Raw genomic sequence first — 20,836 nt, 5'->3', positions numbered from 1 at the left:
CTTTTGAAGCCCAGGAGTTCCATCAATGAGCCATCTGGCTACAAAGGTCCTTCTGCAAGGTCTAGTCTTCCACGATCTCCTGCTCATGCTTAAGAACAAGTCCTACGTTTCAAGGACAGAAGGGTCAACTTTGGTACAATCGCATACCCAGAATTCTCTCTGGATAGTCCCATTAACTAGCTTTTATATATATATATATATTAGAGCTGTGTGTGTTTTTGTATTTAATTTTCGAGGGAGCGGTGGTGGGTTGAATGCACTCCAGGCACAGTGCAGTTTCACTGCAGGGAATGAAAACTGCTGCTGTTAGTAAAGCTGTTAAATTGAAGCAGTCTCCTCTGGAACATAGGAGGCTACTTTACACTGGGTCAGTATATTTGTATATGTAGCTCAGTACTCTCAGTATATAACCAGGAAAGATAAAAGAAATACCAGCAGCGATGGTCCGAAGAGGCAGGCTACGGGTCAGAGGTGGGGGCTGAAGTTGATTCATAAAAAGGTAAAGGGACCCCTGACCATTAGGTCCAGTCACGGACGACTCTGGGGTTGCGGCGCTCATCTTGCATTATTGGCCGAGAGAGCCGGCGTACAGCTTCTGGGTCATGTGGCCAACATGACTAAGCTGCTTCTAGGGAACCAGAGCAGCGCACGGAAACGCCATTGACCTTCCCGCTGGAGCGGTACCTATTTATCTACTTGCACTTTGACGTGCTTTCGAAGTGCTAGGTTGGCAGGAGCAGGGACCAAGCAATGGGAGCTCACCCCGTCATGGGGATTTGAACCGCCAACCTTCTGATCGGCAAGTCCTAGGCTCTGTGGTTTAACCCACAGTGCCACCCGCATTGAAGTTGATTCATATTACCAGTCAAAAATTCTCCATACCTCTTAGGAGGTATTTGTGTGTGAAGCATGCAGCTCCCAGCAGGTTGGCCTATGACTAACATTTCCCCACTCTTGTACTAGGTCAATATGGGCTAATGTCCCTAGGTAGCTAATGAGGATAAGCCAAAGACATTCCTGCCACCGAGAGCAGTTCTCGGGACCCATTATCACTCTCCTTGTCCCATTGTTCCTTCTTCACCTGTGAGATGGCCCATTGAGGAGTTGCAATGGCAGCGCTGGCTACAGAAGCAGCACTGATGCCATTTCCAGTTCAGTGGTACCTGAGCTGCTGCTTCAGACCACCTTGCAGAACAGAAGGTTTGTGTTCTATTAACTTGCATGCAGACCAGCTGCACTTAATACTAAGGTTGGACTCAAGTCAAGGAAAAGACTACTTTTTTTGATGCTAGCATTTGTGTTTTCATCTCCCCTCAGCCACAGGTTCAGACAACAAATGGATACACTGCAACATTTTGTTGGAGGGACCCACTTGTACTTACACAATAGTTATCACTTATTTGTACCATTGGTGCATTTACACAAGCCCCCAAACATTCCACTTCAATCAGAGTGAAGAGTTCATCAGGCGTTGCTTCTCCAACTTTTATACCTAGGGACATAAAGCAAAAACAAAGCAGTATTAGAACCTGGCAGGCCTTTTTCCACTTGCCCTGGGAGAGCGGGGTCCTGACTGACTCCAGCTACAAAAGCTGAGGCTGCTGAACAGACTCTTGGGCTGGGGTATTGTTTTGGGTGAGATTGTTGCTGTTATTTATATTTTTCCTTTCTTCTTTGTTTTAGATCTTATTATGATTTATGTGGAAATGGTTGTGTGTTTTTAATGTTCTATTTATTGTTTATGACTACTTTTGTTATGTTTGTAATTATGTATTTTTTTCATGTTGTGAGCCATCTTGAGTATGGTTTGAACTATGGAATGGTGGCATACAAATAAAATGTATGTATGTATGTATGTTATTCATGCAGCACAACATTAAATTGTGAAACTCACCCCTGCGAGAAGGAAGTGATGGCCACTGACTTGGATGGCTTTGAAAGAGGATTGGACAAGTTCATGGAGGAAAAGGCTCTCAATGGATACTAATCACAATGGCTATGCTCTTTCTCCATGGTCAGAGGCAGTGATGCTTATGAGTACCACTTGCTGGAAACCGCAGGAGGAGAGAATGCTGTTGTACTTTGTCCTGCTTGTGGGTTGTTGTTTTTTAAATGATATTTATTAAAGTTTCAGAAAAGGTTACAAAAACAAGAAAAAGAAAAAAAGAAAAGAGAAAATACAAAATACAGAAAAATAAAAAACAATTAAAAACAAATCAATCTTTCCATGTCTTGTCTTTCATTTACTTGTTTCCCTGACCTCCTCACACCTCCCTTTTTTGTATTCCAGTTCAGTTAGTTAATTCAGCAAATCCTTTCCCTCTTTGTTTTTATCTTAATCCTTTATCTTAATATATTATAACTTTAGATTCTCACCTGTTAGCAATCCATTTTTACATACCCCTTTGTGAAATTGCTGCTAAAACCACTTAACTTCATTCCGACATCATTCTAACATTCATTAATTTTGCAGTATTTCTGTAAATAGTCTTTAAATTTCTTCCAATCTTCTTCCACCGACTCTTCTACCTGGTCTCGGATTCTGCCAGTCATTTCCGCCAGTTCCATATAGTCCATCACCTCCTGCTTGTGGGTTTTGTGGGATCACCAGCCTCCTATACCCAACATGTTTAAGTCTAATTATTATCATCATTATCATCATTACTTAATTATTTATTAACTTTGTATACTACCCTTCATCTGTAGATCTCAGGGTGGTTCACAGCATAAATGATGGTTCACAGCATAAAGAAATTAATGCATGAAAGCGGTTAATACCATAGAGTAAGCTGTCCTGCCAGGAAGTTTTTTATGTGTGACGTTTTAATGTATTTTTAATCTTTGTTGGATTAAACAACCAGATGGGTGGAGTACAAATAATAAATTATTATTATTATTATTATTATTATTATTATTATTATTCCCTTACACTGGGAGGAAATAAGTGATCAAGACTATTGTGTCCCCCTCCCCACCTCCCTGTCTGCCTGAGAAGCTCAGCATGTGAAGAGGTTTGAGGTGGTTGCTTCAGCTCAAACGCATGATGCTCACTCTTGAGTTCCTATGAACTTTCACCACTTTGTAACTAAGCTAAGTTTTGCTGCCCGTGCAACTTTTCTGATCTATGGAGGGTTTGTAAGTAAACCAATATTTAACATACCAATTAGCCAACCTATTCTCTCTACCATAGTTCAGTGGTACCGAATCTGTTTTACATGCAAATGGAACCCGAGATCAAATTCTGATGGCGTCTCCACGTAATAATAATAATAATAATAATAATAATAATAATAATTTATTTCTTATACCAGGAAAGTCTCTCTGCCTGAAACCCTGAAGAGCCACTGCTAGTCAGTGTGGACAACATTGAACCAGACGGACCAATGGCCCAACTCAGCAACTGACAGCTTTCTATGCTCTGTGTCTTCAATATGGGATCTCCAGGGTCACCTCATGGACAGAGATCAGCTCAGCTCTCTCCTCATACAACCCAGAACAGCCAAATCACTTGACCTGAGTGAGTCTCCAGCACAGTCTAGGGTACGAGAGGATTGGCCAGACCCCAAGAATGGGGCATGGTCCAGGAGGCATGTGAGTCACCATTTGTAATGCACGGCAGAGCTATCTGAACTGTGAAACAACATTTCAAAACAAAAAGAGCCTTAAAAGCTCCACTTCCTGCAGTGCAAGGTCTCGGATGATTCATGGGCATGTTTTAATCTTGAGCTGTTTTCTCCCATATCCTGGCCATTTCTCCATTCAGAGCCAGATTGGATATTCTTTCCTGCATTCAGGAGGATTGCAAGCCCTCCGCCCTCGGCTTAGCTGGAAATGCCAGCGGTCATGCGGCAGAGTCCTCTGCTGTCGCTCCACCATCCTGTCATTTCCCTCTCAGCTAGAAACCCCAGTAGCACAGAGTGCTCATGTTCAAAAGGGTTTTAATTTGCACAAGTGAAAAAGAGCAATGGGACAACTATGACCTGGAAACACAGAGAGGGAGGGAGGCAATGACTCTGTGTTGCTAATGAGCCTGTCTAGAGACCCCGTGGGATTCAGGATACTTTTTGCTTCGTCATGATTTTTTTCTCCTTCCTCTCCTCAGCTAGTATGCACAGAAGGTCTGACCCTGAGCCACTCTTCCAGGAGCACCACACAGACTCGCTGATTGAGGTTACAGCTATTTCCCAAGCAGCAGGGAGACCCCCAGAGAAGCAGAAGGGGATGGAAACATCAAGTGAGGATGCCAATTGCCAGCCCACCTTTCAAGAAGACTCAAGAAACCATAACCGTGGTGGAAAAGGTTATTATTTTTTTTAAACATAACAACACGGAGGATCTGCAGACAACCAAATAAACATAATTAGCCAAATGCAGTCTAGACAGAGAAATTTATTAAGGTGGGAGGAATCAGCTCCCTCCCCACTGCTGGGCATGAAAATTAAGTAAACCTTAGGGGTGTGAACATGACAAGCATGCAGTGGCCCTGCTAGGCTGGCATTCACCCCAGTTTGCCTGCCAGTTCTAAAGCGCACCCTAAAGGACCCAAGGCCAAGGCAGCGTAGGATGACAAAGAGCGCCTTTCACCCAATAACGCCTTCTTGATATTTACCCCACTAGATCTTAACTTGTCTTTGCTGCTTGGAGTGAAAGCCTGTTAAAGCAATCAAAAGCATCACTCCAAGAAGAGGGCTACAGTCATACCTCGGGTTAAAGTTCCTCCAGGTTGAGCATTTTAATGGAACATGTTACTTCCGGGTTTCACTGCTCATGCATGCGCAGACGCTCAAAATGACGTCATGCGCATGTGCAGAAGCGGCGAATCATGACCCACGCACACACAGATGTGGGTTGCGTTCTCTTCAGGATGTGAACGGGGCTCTGGAACGGATCCCGTTCACATCCAGAGGTACCACTGTATCAGCAATGAGGTGAAAAGAGGAGTCCCAAGGCCAACTGTGAGCTCCCCCCTCCCCCAATTCCTACTAAGCCCTCAAGCAGGCAACTAGCAAAGGCCATAATGCATAAGGAGAGAGGGACTTGCAATGTTTAAGGCCAGAGGAAGCTTCTCCATCCTGATTGGCCGGTGGCCCTTTCCTAACTCTTCCCTAGAGCAGAACCATTTTGAGTCTTCTTCCCAGGAGATTTGGGGTGTGGCATATTTGTCCCTACTTGTCAGAGACCAGGCTGATGAGCAATGGTGGGAGCCTCCCCCTCCCCCTGCTCCTGACCAGGATCCTGAAGCTGCCCAGGAGCAGTATAGATTTGAAACAGTGGTTTGCAGAGGGGCATAGTTCTGAAGATAAAAGTAACCTGAAGCGTCTGTAACCCGAGGTACCACTGTATTTGTGAGAATGGATTCCAAATATCATGGAATTTGTCCCTGACAAGTCTGCGTTTATATGCAAGTTGTTCATATGTTGCGAGTTAGTATAGGTCTTCAATCCAATTGTAGAAGGGAGTCACATTTATATTTTTCCAATTCACCAGTATCAAGTCTTTTTGCTGTGGTAAGGGCACGGAGAGTCCACTCATATTGTCCTTTTGTAAGGTTCCATGTGCTGGGTATATAATTCAAGAGGACATTTTGCTCTGTAAATGTAAGGTTGTTCCGTACAGTTCTGTTGATGTTCTCAGTTACCTTCTGCCAAAAATCTTTCAACATGGGACAATGATAAAAAACACGCTTTAGAGAAGCACTATCCCTATTGCGGGACACGGGTGGTGCTGTGGGTTAAACCACTGAGCCTAGGACTTGCCGATCAGAAGGTCGGCGGTTTGAAACCCTGCGACGGGGTGAGCTCCCATTGCTCAGTCCCTGCTCCTGCCAACCTAGCAGTTCAAAAGCAAGTCAGAGTGCGATTAGATAAATAGGTACCACTCTGGCGGGAAGGTAAACGGCGTTTCTGTACGCTGCTCGGGTTCGCCAGAAGCGGCTTAGTCATGCTGGCCACATGACCTGGAAGCTGTACGCCGGCTCCCTCGGCCAATAAAGCGAGATGAGCGCCGCAACCCCAGAGTCGGTCATGACTGGACCTAATAGTCAGGGGTCCCTTTACCTTTACCTTTATCCCTATTGCATCCGCCAGGGATTCTTTAGCTTTGATTCCAGCATTGCAGGGGGTTGAACTAGACAACCCTTGGGGTGCCCTCCAAATTAACTTGTTCTGTGATTCTCCAGAAATTGTGTAGAGGGCTATTTTGAAAGTAACTGACTGTCACTTTCCATCTGTGTTCCACCATAAAGTAAGCACCTCGGCTGGGACCCATACGTCCTCCGCTCCCTTCGGGTCTCTGAACTGATTAGACATTCCGTTCCAAGGTGATTATTTGTGTTCTGTATGCCATCCCTCATCACCTGTGCAAGCCGATCTTGCTCTATTTATTAGGCTCTCTATTTGCACATTCAGCTAATATGCATTCGATATGCGGGAGGTGTTCCTGCCCAACTCGCAGGCTTCCCAATGGTTGAAGTCTCAGCAGGGATCCAATAGCCGCAGACCAGCTTTTGCCATCTCTGGATGTTTTCCTAAGGACTGGGAAACATCTGCGTTTTCTCTGTACAGTGGTACCTCAGGTTACATACGTTTCAGGTTACATACACTTCAGGTTACAGACTCCGCTAACCCAGAAATAGTGCTTCAGGTTAAGAACTTTGCTTCAGGATGAGAACAGAAATCGTGATCCGGCGGTGTGGCAGCAGCAGAAGGCCGCATTAGCTAAAGTGGTGCTTCAGGTTAAGAACAGTTTCAGGTTAAGTACGGACCTCCAGAACGAATTTAGTACTTAACCTGAGGTACCACTGTACGGCTGACTGGCAACACGAGATTCTTGACCGGCTTTTCCCAATTGGGTACAGTGGTACCTCGGGTTAAGAACTTAATTCATTCTGGAGGTCTATTCTTAACCTGAAACTGTTCTTAACCTGAAGCACCACTTTAGCTAATGGGGCCTCCCACTGCCGCCGCACCGCCACCACACAATTTCTGTTCTCACCCTGAAGCAAAGTTCTTTACCTGAGGTACTATTTCTGGGTTAGCTGAGTCTGTAACCTGAAGCGTCTGTAACCCGAGGTACCACGGTACTGTCCAATTAATCGGTAGCACAACTCCAATCAGCCACAGCAAATTTCAGCTTAGAGAAAAGGCTAGTAAGAGTAGACATCTATACCATTATGCACAGTTTTCACCTAAAACACTAGAACTCGTTGACATCCAAAGAAGCTGAATGTTGGGAGATGCAGTGCAGAGCTAAATAGGGAACTTGCTCGCATGGAAGGCAGTAGTGGTGGCCAACTTGGATGGCTTTAAAAGAGGATGATGCAACTTCATGGTCCATCTATTCCAGCATCCTGTTCTCACAGTGGCCAACCAGATGTCCCAATGGGAAGCTCTCAAGTGGGACCTGAGCACAGGAGCAGTCTCCCCTCCTCTGGTTTCCAGCAACTGGTATTCAGAAGCATTACTGCCCCCTACAGTGGAGGCAAAGCCAAGCATTGTGGCTGGTAAACACTGACAACCTTCTCCATCTATGTCCTCTGCACATAAGGAGGAATATGTAGGAAAATGAATATCTCTCCCCCCCCGCTGACTTCCCCATAATTTTTTTTTTATTGATTTTCATACAATTTAACAAATTTAATTCCGTTTCAATACAATATCCCCTTAACGTTTTGAGCTCCCAACCTTACTTCCATGATGTTTTTGTTCAAATCCTTTATCTTCTGTCTTAAACTCTAATGCTTATTTCTGTAACGCGTATCCTACATTACATTCATTTATCATTCCCATTCCTTTGCTTAAATTTCCAGTCCTGCCTACAATTTCATCTGACTATAACATTTCCTCAGATAGTCCAAAAAGGGTCTCTACTCGTCCAGAAACATTTCATCTGCTGACTTTTTAAAGAAATACAATATAACACAGAAATGTGGAGTTGATATTAAGACGCGGGGAAACCACAAGGAAAAACTGAAAGGGATGGATTTGTTCATTCCTAACCCTGATATCCTTTTGGCTATGATGAGGCTGATAGATTTTGAAACCTGGGACCTTTTATTTTCATACAGCTGTGCTCTAGCATTGAGCTATGGTTCTCCCACCAGGGATAATTGGCTGCTGAAGTCATGTAATCAGTGCCGGATTTACGTATAAGCTACACAAGCTATAGCTTAGGGCCTCACTCACTTGGGCCCCCCCAAAAAATGTAAAGGAAAAAAACTGGATATACATTTCTAAAATATAAAATAAAAAACAAATAAAATAAAACCTACATATAGCAAGAGTGTTTTGTGTTGTGTAGGCTCCTGTGATGTAAGTAATGAACGCCTTGCCTGCTAACCTGCTCCCTAAAATATCACTGGTTTGCTCATTTCTATATATAGGGTGTCTACATTCTGCATGGACTGGTCTAGGGCTTGCCGATCAGAGGGTCGGCGGTTTGAATTTCCGCAATGGGATGAGCTCCTGTTGCTCGGTCCCTGCTCCTGCCAACCTAGCAGTTCGAAAGCACATCAAAGTTCAAGTAGATAAATAGGTACCGCTCCGGCGGGAAGGTAAACGGCTTTTCCGTGCGCTGCCCTGGTTTGCCAGAAGTGGCTTAGTCATGCTGGCCACATGACCCGGAAGCTGCACGCCGGCTCCCTTGGCCAATAAAGCGAGATGAGCACAGCAACCCCAGAGTCGTTTGCAACTGGACCTAACGGTCAGGGGTCCCTTTACCTTTATATATAGGGGCCTACATTCTGCATGGACTGGTTGCATGGCAACATGTACAAAGGGCTTTAGATACCTATTAGGTCCATAAATTACCATATAGCATATATTCAACACAAAAAACAGTGACAATTTGTTGTTGACAAAGGACAGCTGGACTTATAAAGAGCCCCATTACCTTCAGTAGCTTAGGGCCTCATCAAACCTAAATTCGGCCCTGCATGTAATACAAGAAAACTGGGAGCACGGTTGATAGGACTCTGTCTCTGAATGGGAAAATGCACCGGATCTTAGGACTGGAGAAGAGGGAAAGGACACATTATTTTCTGGGTGGAGTTATTCCAGTGAGGATGTGTTATGATCAGCCAGAGTGCTGTTGCTTAGCATGGCTGCAAATGAGAAGGAGGAGGAGGCACGATTCACTCTCCAAGGACTGCGCTGCTGTGGTCGCCTGGAGCAGTTCCCAAAAGTAATTATCAGTGAGGAGCTGCTGTTAATTAAAAGAGCTTGTGCCCATCGAAGCGACTGGCAGCCATGATGCTGTTTGTCCAATTCGGAGCTCTATAGGTGGGATAGACCTAATTGCTGAAGCTGCTGGATGAGTCCAGAACATCCTGAGCACCCTAGGTCTAGTTTAGAGAGCCCATGCTGGTGGAAAAAAATGGGTTTTGTTCCACAAAAGTTTTCCTGTGATCCATCTCCCACTCTCCCTTTCTTCCTTCCCCTTAAGACATAATGCCTTTCCGGGGTTGCAGTAGCTCTTTTGCTGCAAACAACTTACACAGAAATAGACCCACGGAAGATGAGGAATCCTGATTTGGTGTATGGTCAGGGGTTTGAGAGAAGGGACTGTAGCTCCATGGTAGAGCAACTGCTTAGCATGTAGGTCTTGAGTTCAAAGCAGGGCAGCTCCAAGCAGGGCTGGGAAAAGACTCCCCAACACCAAATAACTTTTGCAATAGTGGATAGCTCAGTTGGTTAGAGTGTGGTGCTGATAACGCCAAGGTTGCAGGTTCGATCTCTGTATGGGGCAGTTTCATATTTCTGCATTGCAGGGGGTTGGACTAGATGATCCTCAGGGTCCCTTCTGACTCTACATTTCTATGATTCTATGAAATCCTCAACAGCCATAGTTTGTCAGCATAAAAAGCACTGAGCTGGATGGATATTATAAGGCAGCTTCCTATTTAACTCAACTCTATTAAACACACTCACACACAGAGACTAGAATATTAATTTATTTTTAGGTGAAGGGCTGTAGCTCAGCTGAAGAGCACCTGCCTTGCATGCAGAAGTACTTAAGTTCAATTCTCAGCATCTCCAGGTACGGCTGGGAATGTCCCTTGTCTGAAATGCAGGAGAGCTGCTGCCAGTCAACGTAGGTGTCTCTGAGCTAGATAGTTAGATCTGACTCAGATAACCCCAAATTCAATAGGCAGATCTCAAAGGTAGAGCATCTGATTTGCATGCAGAAGGTTCAGTCCCCGGCCTTCACAAGGAAGGCTTACATACCCTCCAACATTTCTCTGATGAAAATGGGGACGCCCAATTCCATAAGGATGGTGCTGCTGAGAAGAAGAAGAAGAAGAAGAAGAAGAAGAAGAAGAAGAAGAAGATACTCCTCGCATCTGACTGGGTTGCCCCAGCCACTCTGGGTGGCTTCCAACGTATATAAAAACATAATAAAACATTAAACATTAAAAACGTCCCCTATACGCCTTCAGATGTCTTCTCAAAGTTGTATAGTCACTTATCTTCTTGGCTTGGGGGTCGCATAACTCCATACCCTCCGATGAAAATAGGGATGTCCTACCATACCCTCTGGGACCATACCCCACTGAGACGTGGGTGGCGCTGTGGGTTAAACCACAGAGCCTCGGAATTGCCGATCAGAAGGTCGGCGGTTTGAATCCCCGCGATGGGGTGACCTCCCATTGCTTGGTCCCTGCTCCTGCCTACCTAGCAGTTCAAAAGCATGTCAAAGTGCAAGTAGATAAATAGGTACCACTCTGGCGGGAAGGTAAACGGCATTTCCGTGCGCTGCTCTGGTTCACCAGAAGTGGCTTAGTCCTGCTGGCCACATGACCCGGAAGTTGTACGCCGGATCCCTTGGCCAATAAAGCGAGATGAACGCCGCAACCCCAGAGTCGGCCACGTCTGGACTTAATGGTCAGGGGTCCCTTTACCTTTACCTTTACCTTACCATACCCTCCAACATTTCCATGATGGAAATAGGGAAGTCCCAAGGAAAAGTGGGACATTCTGGTATCACATCAGAAACCAGGATGGCTTCTGTAAATCCGGGACTGTTCCTGGAAAATAGAGACACTTGGATGGTCTGGGCTTAGGATAGACCCCTGTCTGAAACCCTGGACAGCTTCTGCCAGTCAGTGTAGACAAGGCTGAGCTAGATGGGCTACACTCAGTATAAGGCTGAGTTGGGCTGATCCCACATGGGTTTTGTACCGCTTGAATTCCTAGAGCATTCCCAACCAAATAGCTTCTCCCATTCTGTTTGTTTGGACAATCATTTCAGCATGCAGAGCAGAGACAGCAACAAGCTTCCATCCCCGACATGAAGCACGTCGGGAGACAGAACAACGTCCTGATACATCAGAAGAGATGAAGGTAACAAACAAAAGACATCAAGGACAGGGAACTAAGCATATGCAAATGCAGACGCTCCTCTCTCTCTGAAGTTGCCTGGCAAAGCTGTTTGGCACCCACACGGCAGAATGATGTGGGCGCCCGAATAAAAAAAACGATAACAGATCAGATGACTTATCAGTTGTGACTGATAAGCTCGTCCTTTATCAACAACTGGGCTCTGTGGGCAGCCCCCGCCATAGGGAACATCCTAATGAGCAGAAAATAAACTAGTGTCGTGGCCCAGGAGTAAGATTCCTTGCTCTCATCCAGGATATGGAAAAGCTGAGATTAGGAATCCCCCATCTAGGGAGACCTTCTGAAGCAACTGCTCCACCCAAGATGGAAGGTGACCTCCAGAACCCAGCAGTGCCTCTGTCCCCTTTGCACAAGGAGCTGGTTCTGGACTCTCTTCTGACTCAGGAAAATTCACCTGCAGTTTAGTGGACATTTCTCCTTATATACATATTTTTTGTAGGCAATTTGGCCTCATATGCACATTCTTGCAAGCCATTCCCCACAATTTAATACATTTTGGTATGCCCAGATAGATTGTTGTTGTTGTTTTATTGCTTTTCTATCCCACCTTTTCCACCAAGGAGCTCAAAGTGCTGTACATTGGGTCTTCCTATCCTTATTTCAGCCTCACAACAACCCTTGAAGGTGGGTTAGGCTGGGAGGCAGTGACTGGCCCAAGGTCACACCCAATGAGCTTCATGACAAATTGAGGATTTGAACCCTGGTCTTCCAAGTCTTAGTCTGAATCTCTAACCACTACACCACACTGGATGACTGTTGCATGCACTTCAATCTCCAGAAGTTCCTGTGCTTACCCAGGGATCAGTTACCAGATGAAAGTTAGTGGAGACTGTGGTGTCTTTAGGATGTCCGGTTTTATTCACACATATATACAACCTGAGCCTAGAGGTGCTTAAAGCATTTACCCCACAACAGACCTTGCCTCCTCATTAGGTTTTCAGGGAAATCCCCAAGCCATAATTTGAGGTCCAGCACAGGGCAAGACAAACCTTGAAACATCAGCCAAAACTCTCACACCAAAACTAACTCCTCAGATTATTATTCTCCTTCCCAGGATAAGGTGGCTTCCAGCCAGCTCAGGTGGTTAAAGGCCCATCCATTTGTCTCTATGACAACCTTTTTGGATATTTAAATGGCAGCACTTAACTGACCAGCTGAGGCCATTATCTTACAAAGTAAGTGGACTGCTTTCTGCAGGTTCCCTCTCAAAGCTTTTAACATCTCACACACAGGATCATAGGTTTGGAAGGGATCCCTGGATGCCATCCAGACTGACCCCCAAACCCATAACACCATATATTTTGGAGAACTGCATTTCAAATTTTGGAGAATTCTGAATTTCGAAGGATGGCTGTTTCCATTCATATATTGATTCAGGAAATACAGATTAGGTAGAATCACAATAAAATGTGAATGGAAGCTGCTGTATGCTGAGTTCATCCTGCAACATCTACACCGACTGCCAGTGGCTGTTCAGGGTTTGCGGGAGCAGACATTCAGATGCTCCATCATGGAGTTATGTCTCCTCCTGATCTGGATCAGAACAGATCCGGGTCCACCAAGCTCTGTCTGCATTGTTTGCAAGAATCCCAGCAACAAATCAGCTGAGGAATTGAGAACTTGGTGTCCTGAAGATGTTGATGGACTGAAACTCCCATTTCCCCCGATTATTGGCCCTGGTGGCTGGGGCTGATGGGAGTTGTAGTTCAAAAGAGCTTGAGAAAGGCCTGTCAATGGAATGTGGATGGGAATGGAACTGTGCAATTGCCCAGGAAGTTGCTCTGATGCTTGTGGCTGTTTCTTTTCAACTCTTTGGTGATGCTGAATTGTAGAATTTACGCCCATCATTTAAATGATAACTAATCAGAGGCAGCTACAGTTGCAAATGGAAACAAAATATCTGTGAAAGGAAGAGGAGCAGGTTTGCTCGTGTGTTGCAGGTAGAAATACTGTTTGTAATGAAGTGAGAGCAGTACTTTACTTGCTCAAATTAACAAATAAGAAAGTTTTGAAAATTTAAATTCTAGATTAAAATTGATTACTTAATTGAGAAGGGGATTGTAACAAAAACACTGGGGCCTAATTTGAATAGTAGAGTGCCTGGTATCTGGTGGGCAATCTCCTCCTTTATTTCCACACTGTAGCTGCAGACCAAATCACCTGTCAGGAGAGTTATGAGATTCAGGTGAGGGTCAGATGCCTTGTCAATCTCGGCAGGTATATGAGAGGCCTTTGCTCTGGCCAGGCTTTCAGGTTTTTTAAGAATAACATTACAACTTCATTTTCCTAAAAAATAATGCTTATTCCACAAAAGGTTTACAAAGTTCAGTTATTGCAAAAGTTTTTCAGTGTTAATTTTATGCGTTTTTAAAAATCACCTTGGTATTTAACAATAATATCTTATGTCCTTTAGAGGAGAAATTGTGAATTGCAGAATTTTAAATACCCGTCATCATCCTTGGCTTCACTCAATTTTGATTATAACACTCTTGCATTTTCTTCTAGTTGTGAGGGTGGGGAATGGGGAGGGGCCTCAGAAGTGGAGTAGCCTAGGGCCTCTCTTCATCTAAATCCGGCCCTGCCCATCCCCATAAGCCTTTCAACTCATGTACTAATGGATTTGACAGGGGTGGGGTGGGGTGAAAAGTAACAATCCACTATTGTTGCGCAGAGAATGATGAATGGCTGTATGGCTGGGCTAACAAAGGAGGTGGATTATTGGGTTATAAATCAATTGAGTGATTCTGGAGAAACTGCAAGGCCCATGGACTGAATGCAAAGATGGTGGTGGGGAGAATCTGTATATTTTTGGAGCTGTTGGGGGCTACCTCCCCCATCTTTTATTTTGCCTGTTTGTAGAAACTGGCAAAAATGCACACCACTGCCAGTCAGTGCAGACAATACTGGGCTTGATTGACCAGTGCTTTGCCTCCATATAAGACAGCTTTCCATATTCCCTGCTGAATGTTTCCCTGGTCCTGAATGGGGTAACTGTGCCCCTGAAGGACCAGGCGCACAGCCTGGGAGTCATTTTGGACTCACAGCTGTCCATGGAGGCACAGGTCAAATCTGTGTTCAGGGCAGATGTTTACCAGCTCCATCTGGTATGCAGGCTGAGACCCTACCTGCCTGCAGACTGCCTAGCCAGAGTGGCGCATGCTCTGGTTATCTCTCGCTTGGACTACTGCAATGCGCTCTATGTGGGGCTACCTTTGAAGGTGACCCGGAAACTACAACTAATCCAGAATGTGGCAGCTAGACTGGTGACTGGGAGTGGCTGCCGAGACCATATAACACCAGTCTTGAAAGACCTGCATTGGCTCCCAGTACGTTTCCGAGCACAATTCAAAGTGTTGGTGCTGAGCTTTGAAGCCCTAAACGGACTCAGTCCAGTATATCTGAAGGAACGTCTCCACCCCCATTGTTCTACCCAGACACTGAGGTCCAGCACCGAGGGCCTTCTGGCGGTTCCCTCACTGCGAGAAGCCAAGTTACAGGGAACCAGAAAGAGGGCCTTTTCGGTAGTGGCGCCCTCCCTGTGGAACGCCCTCCCACCAGATGTCAAAGAGAACAACAACTACCAGACTTTTAGAAGACATCTGAAGGCAGCCCTGTTTAGGGAAGCTTTTAATGTTTGATTTATTCCAGTATTTTAATATTTTTTTGGAAGCCGCCCAAAGTGGCTGGGGAAGCCCAGCCAGATGGGCAGGGTATAAATATTAAATTATTATTATTTATTATTATTAATGTCCTGTTCACAACCTGGAGCCCTTAGGAAAGGGCCCTGCCCGAAATCATGGAGAGCTGTTGCCAGTGAGTGCAGATAATATTGAGTTAGATCAGGCTGTTGGCAAACTATGGTCTGCGGGCCGGATGCAGCCCACCGGGCTTGTAAATTCGGCCTGTGGACCCTGCTGCCCATTCAGTCAGTCCCTGCGCTAAACTGGCACTGCGCGGAGGCTGACTTCCGGGATGCTGGCACGGCTTCAGATTGGCTGTAGGAGCTTCCTGCCTCCAATCCGAAGCCGCGGACGCCTCTGGATGGGTGGCAACACTGGCACGGCTTCGGATTGGCTGCAGGAAGGTCCTGCAGCCAATCTGAAGCCACAGACGCCTCTGGGCGATGCCCCTTCCTTCCCTCTGAGGTGGCCGCATATGGCGAAGAGCTGAGTGGGAGGAAGTGGTGGCGGCGGGGAAGCTGCCTCTGCTCTGTGCCCCGCGGACCCCTGGCCAAGACAGAGGACGACGACCATGCTGCCAAAGACAAGGTGTCGTTGGCTTCGTTGGTGTGAGTGTTGATGGGGGGTGTCCTCTGGGGGGGTGCTTTTGGGAGATGGTGAGTCCAGCCCCCCACAAGGTCTGAGGGACAGTGGACTGGCCCCCTCCTGAAAAAGTTTGCTGACCCCTGAGTTAGATGAACTAATGGTCTGACTCTGTATAAGGCAGGTTTCTAGCAGAAGTTTGGGGCCATAATTCAGTGGCAAAGCATCTGTATTGAATGCAGTAAGGCTCGGAATTGTCTCTTCTGAAACCCCAGAGAAACTCCTGCCGCTCAGTGCAGACTATACTGAGCTAGATGGAGAAATGACCTCGCAGTTGCTTCGTGTGTTCCATTGGCACCAAACCAAAAATGGCTTCCTTGAGGAGCCAAACGATCATTTCCATTAACCCCCCCTCTTTCCTCCCCACCCCACAAATTGGGTTTATCTTAGAGGTGACCTTGTTCTCCCCTACCTTTGATTTATGGAAGCATGCTATGACTCTGGGAGTGCAGCGATGAGACTACGGGCATCCCATAATATATGGCTCCTTCTAACAAGAGCTAGACTATAATTGTATTTATGAGCGGAATACTTATACAGGCCTTCGGGGGGACTCTGAGAATAAAAACATTCATATAACAACATATAGGCAGCCAGGAGGCAAGCAATTAATTTCGTGGCTATAAGTAGTGTTTGGGGCTTTCTGAGCTGGGTACAGTTCATCCATTAGAGCCTAGACGTGCTGCTGATGAGGGAACAGCCACTGTGGAGACTGGTAAATGAATTGGGGAGGGTGGGGAGGAGGAGCAGGAGGAGGAGGAGGGGAGAGCTTTCACTGACAGAGCGTGCCTTTAAATGTTCTTCTTAAATAAAGCTGATCAGAATTTACATGGGCCACATCACTGACTGTGGCAATATAGGCAGGAGAGGCCTGCTCTGGTGCGCCCCCTACTGCATAATTTCAAACAGCGCAGGTGGGATCCTCAAGAAATCCACCTTGGATAAATTTGAGGAGTCAGCGGGAAGGAAGGTATGAGGTGTTTGTGTGTGTCTTTTTGTGTGTGCTGTGTTTGGCACAGAGGTTATGGCAGGGGTAAGTAATCTTTCTTTCCATTTTGCAGTGGAAATCTTTTGGGATCCATCTACTGACAACTGGTTGGTACAAAGCCAAAGATGGATGAGGCCACACCCTTTTTATCGCCCACCCTATTTCTCTATCTCATTCTTGCACCCCTTTTCTATCTCCATCTTGACCACCCATTTCCCCTCTTTCTTGCACCCCGTTTCCCCACCACACCCCGTCCACCACACCACTTCTGTGAAATGGGGCCAAGGGTGGCCGATTTTCCCACCTGTAGGTTATTTGGCTCCCTGTTGTATATGAAAGATGTGCCTCAATTTAGCTTGTGTGACAGCACCTGCTTGACAGGGCTGCGAGAGAAGAAGACATTTTGCTGTCTGAGATGAAGAACAAGAGGGAGCAGCTGATGCTGTCAATAGGGTGGCATTGCCCAGGATAAACTAATCCAAGTACAGTGGTACCTTGGTTCTCAAACAGCTTAGTTGTCGAACAAATCGGCTCCTGAACGCCACAAACCTGGAAGTAAGTGTTCCTGTTTGCAAACATTTTTCAGAAGCTGAATGTGCAGGAAGCTCCTGCAGCCAATCGGAATCTGTGCCTTGGTTTTAAAACAGTTTCGGGCGTCAAGTGGACTCCCAGAATGGATTAAATTTGAGAACCAAGGTACCACTGTATACGAAATTTGGCCATCACTCATCAATCATGGATGTCAAAATAGATGGGCACACAATGGAACAGCTTTGTACTTACAGATACTTGGACATTCTCTTTGAAGAACCTCTACGAATGCATTTGCCTCACTGGGATGCATCCTTGGACTCTGCTAATGCCTCTTGCTTGCCTGAGTGGAGAAATACATGTGTAAGATTTCTGGCTTTTGCATGGCTGGGATGCAACCCATGGTACAATGGTCAGTGTCACACCTGTGGCTTCCCTCAGTTTGCTCTTGGCCCCATTCACCATTGGCACATGGCTCCCTGAAGGCTGACAGAAAGGGTTCCCTGCCCCTGCTCTATGATGTCATCTGAACACATCCACTTAAAAACCATCCTGACAGGCTGCAGAGAGGGAGTGGGAAACGGAGCATCCTGCTCCAAAATCTGCTGCTAATTGGTGCTGATTAAAAATTGATGCCTGTTTTACAATAAAGCCGACGCATTTATCATCCTCAAGCAAGCCTTTAATTAATAAAGCCATGCGTGCTCACTTGGAGAGGGGAGGGAGTGAGGTGGAGTCTAGGGCTCCTTTTCCATGGAGGTCCCCTCCTCAGTGCAGAATTATCACCCCTCCTTGCTACTGGCCGTAATAGTAATAATAATTTATTATTCATACCCTGCTCATCTGGCTGGGTTTCCCCAGTCACTCTGGGCAGCTCCCAACAGAATAAAAAAGCGATAAAACATCAAACATTAAAAACTTCCCTATACAGGGCTGCCTTCAGATGTCTTCTAAAAGTCAGATAGTTGTTTATTTCCTTGACATCTGGTGGGAGGACATTCCACAGGGAGGGCGCCACCACTGAGAAGGCCCTCTGCCTGGTTCCCTGTAACCTTGCTTCTCACAGTAAGGGAACTGCCAGTAGGCCCTTGGAGCTGGACCTCAATGTCCGGGCTGAACGATGGGGGTGGAGATGTTTCTCAGGTATACTGGACCGAGGCCATTTAGGGCTTTAAAGGTCAGCACAACACTTTGAATTGTGCTCAGAGACGTACTGGGAGCCAATGTATGTCTTTCAGGACCAGTGTTATATGGTCTCTGCGGCCTCTTTCAGTCACCAGTCATGGCCCTGCCCCAGTAATTCTTCTGAATACCAGTTTCTGGAAACCACAGGAAGGGAGAGGTGCTCTTGTGCTCAGGTGCTGCTTGTGGGCTTCCCACAGGAATCCGGGTGGCTGCTGTGAGAACAGGATGCTGGACCAGATGGGCCATTGCCTCTTCTTAAGTTCTTACCCTCTGCAGAAGCCCAGGGTTGCATTCAAAACATACAGTGTGAATAATAAAAACAATTTATATCCTGCCTTTCCTACCAAAGGAGGAAGAATAACTCTTTGACATTGCTACGGTGCTTGAGGGTGTCCAAAGTACTTCACATACTCTGCCAATGTGCAATAACCTTGCAATAACTATGCAACGCGGGCTGCCATTACCCTCCCCAAACTGCGCCTGGGAGACTGAGAGAAAGCCGGCTTGCTTGTGGGAAGTTCGCAGTTGGCAGAGCGACAATGCCCCCGTTTACACTGAAGGAAGACCACTGTGATCGGTGGGATTTACCATCAGGTACGTGTGCATAGGGCTGTAGCCTGAAGCAAGATTTGAAGCAGAGCTTCCCTGCATCACCACAACACAAGTGTAGACGGTGAAATTCAACATTTGATTAATTTCTGCAGTTGGGGACCTGAAGCCTTCAGTTTCATTTGAAGCAGGTGTCAAGCTGTAAATGCCTATTCCTTGAAGGAATTTCTTCCCTGCTACCATTCCCCCTGCAAGAACATTAAGATCATTGTGTGAAGCATTGGAAGAGCATTGAAAGCATTCAGTGTGACAATGAGGACTGGGGACAGTTTTAGGAGTCTCTGACCTAGTTAGTGAAGCCTTAGGAGCCTTGGGAATAGACAATTCCCATGGGTATTGGAGCCCAGGACACTCTCTGCAACCTTTTAAAGGTAAAGGTAAAGGGACTCCTGACCATTAGGTCCAGTTGTGGCCGACTCTGGGGTTGCGGCACTCATCTTGCTTTATTGGCTGAGGGAGCCGGCGTACAGCTTCCGGGTCATGTGGCCAGCATGACTAAGCCGCTTCTGGTGAACCAAAGCAGCGCACAGAAACACCGTTTACCTTCCCACCGGAGCGGTACCTATTTATCTACTTGCACTTGGATGTGCTTTCGAACTGCTAGGTTGGCAGGAGCAGGGACCGAGCAACGGGAGCTCACCTCATCGCGGGGATTTGAACTGCTCACCTTCTGATCGGCAAGTCCTAGGCTCTGTGGTTTAGACCACAGTGCCACCCGCGTCCCCTGCAACTTTTTAGGGTCCACTTAAAGCTTCCACACTGCCAGGTCTCATGGAAAGGGGAATACTCCATGGAGGCTTGAACAGATTTATCCAGCAGGTAATGCAGAAGGCTGGTGTTGCAAATATCAAAAAGCTGACATGGTGCATATTCCATAGAATGTCGTATCAAAAATGCTTGATTGAAGATGGAGGTTCTGTTCGATGCTGAATTTTATTGGGGGTATGTGAAAGGAATTAGATCAGACTCAGAGAAGGAATTATAATATTATTTACTGATAGCAGCAAAAATTTTAGTAGCCCAAGGAGAGGTAGAACAAGTGATGGATTGGGAAATTAAGTGTTGGACTCTAATTAAATTTGTAAAGTTAACTGGATGAAGAATAGTGAGAGAGGAGGAAAACGTATTAAAATTCATTGTTTGGATTTCATTATTTTTTTTAAAGAATAAGAAGTAAGGCCTTGTATTAGGCATAATGAATTGGATTACATTAATGAGCAATTAAGAAATAACTGGAGTATTTATTGTGAGTCAATTAGATGCAGAGCTCCTCAAATTATTCGAGGGCAAGAGGTAAGAAAGAAGGACAATTAATATTATGGATAACTTAATAGTAAAGATTGAAAACGGATATATGTGAATTTCAAAGGCATTGAAATTGTAAATGAGTAATTTTGGGAACAAATGATTATTTATGTGTGGAATTGATACAGGTCATAAATAAAATATATGATTAAATCTTCAATAAGATGGAGGAGTGAACTTCAGGGAAAGTGGATGCTGTGATGGCGGTCGGAGATGCCCACTGCTCTGGTTGTGTTCCCAGTGAAAGCATGAAGGGTATAACAAGGCCTGAGGTTTAAGAATGGCTGCCTTGGGCATCTGCCAGGGCCCCAGCCCACTAAAAGGACTCATGGCTGGGCCCATGCTCCAAGCAGGACCTGATGGTGGCCCTTTAATTTCCCATAATAACCCCAACATAGCATCATGTCAGAGCATTGTGGGAAATAAAAATGGCAGTGTTCAGCTACCTGTACCTGCTTGGATCATTGCTGCTGACTGCCACCATAGCTTTTATGTTCAAC

The 20,836-nt window shown here is 45.9% G+C and overlaps 1 long non-coding RNA gene across 1 annotated transcript in view; it reads right to left on the bottom strand.

The window, feature by feature from the left end:
- Nucleotides 1-1,413: 1,413 nt before the first annotated feature.
- Nucleotides 1,414-20,836, bottom strand: part of LOC308466036 — a 90,749-nt gene continuing 71,326 nt past the window's right edge. The window contains exon 3 of the long non-coding RNA XR_013980624.1: nt 1,414-1,492. This is a non-coding gene — a long non-coding RNA (uncharacterized lncRNA). The remainder of the gene's footprint in view (nt 1,493-20,836) is intronic.

Source organism: Podarcis pityusensis, assembly GCF_964106645.2.
Source record: "Podarcis pityusensis genome assembly, chromosome: 16".
In the NCBI taxonomy this organism is placed as follows: Eukaryota; Metazoa; Chordata; class Lepidosauria; order Squamata; family Lacertidae; genus Podarcis; species Podarcis pityusensis.
This window is presented reverse-complemented; position numbering and strand designations above follow the sequence as displayed.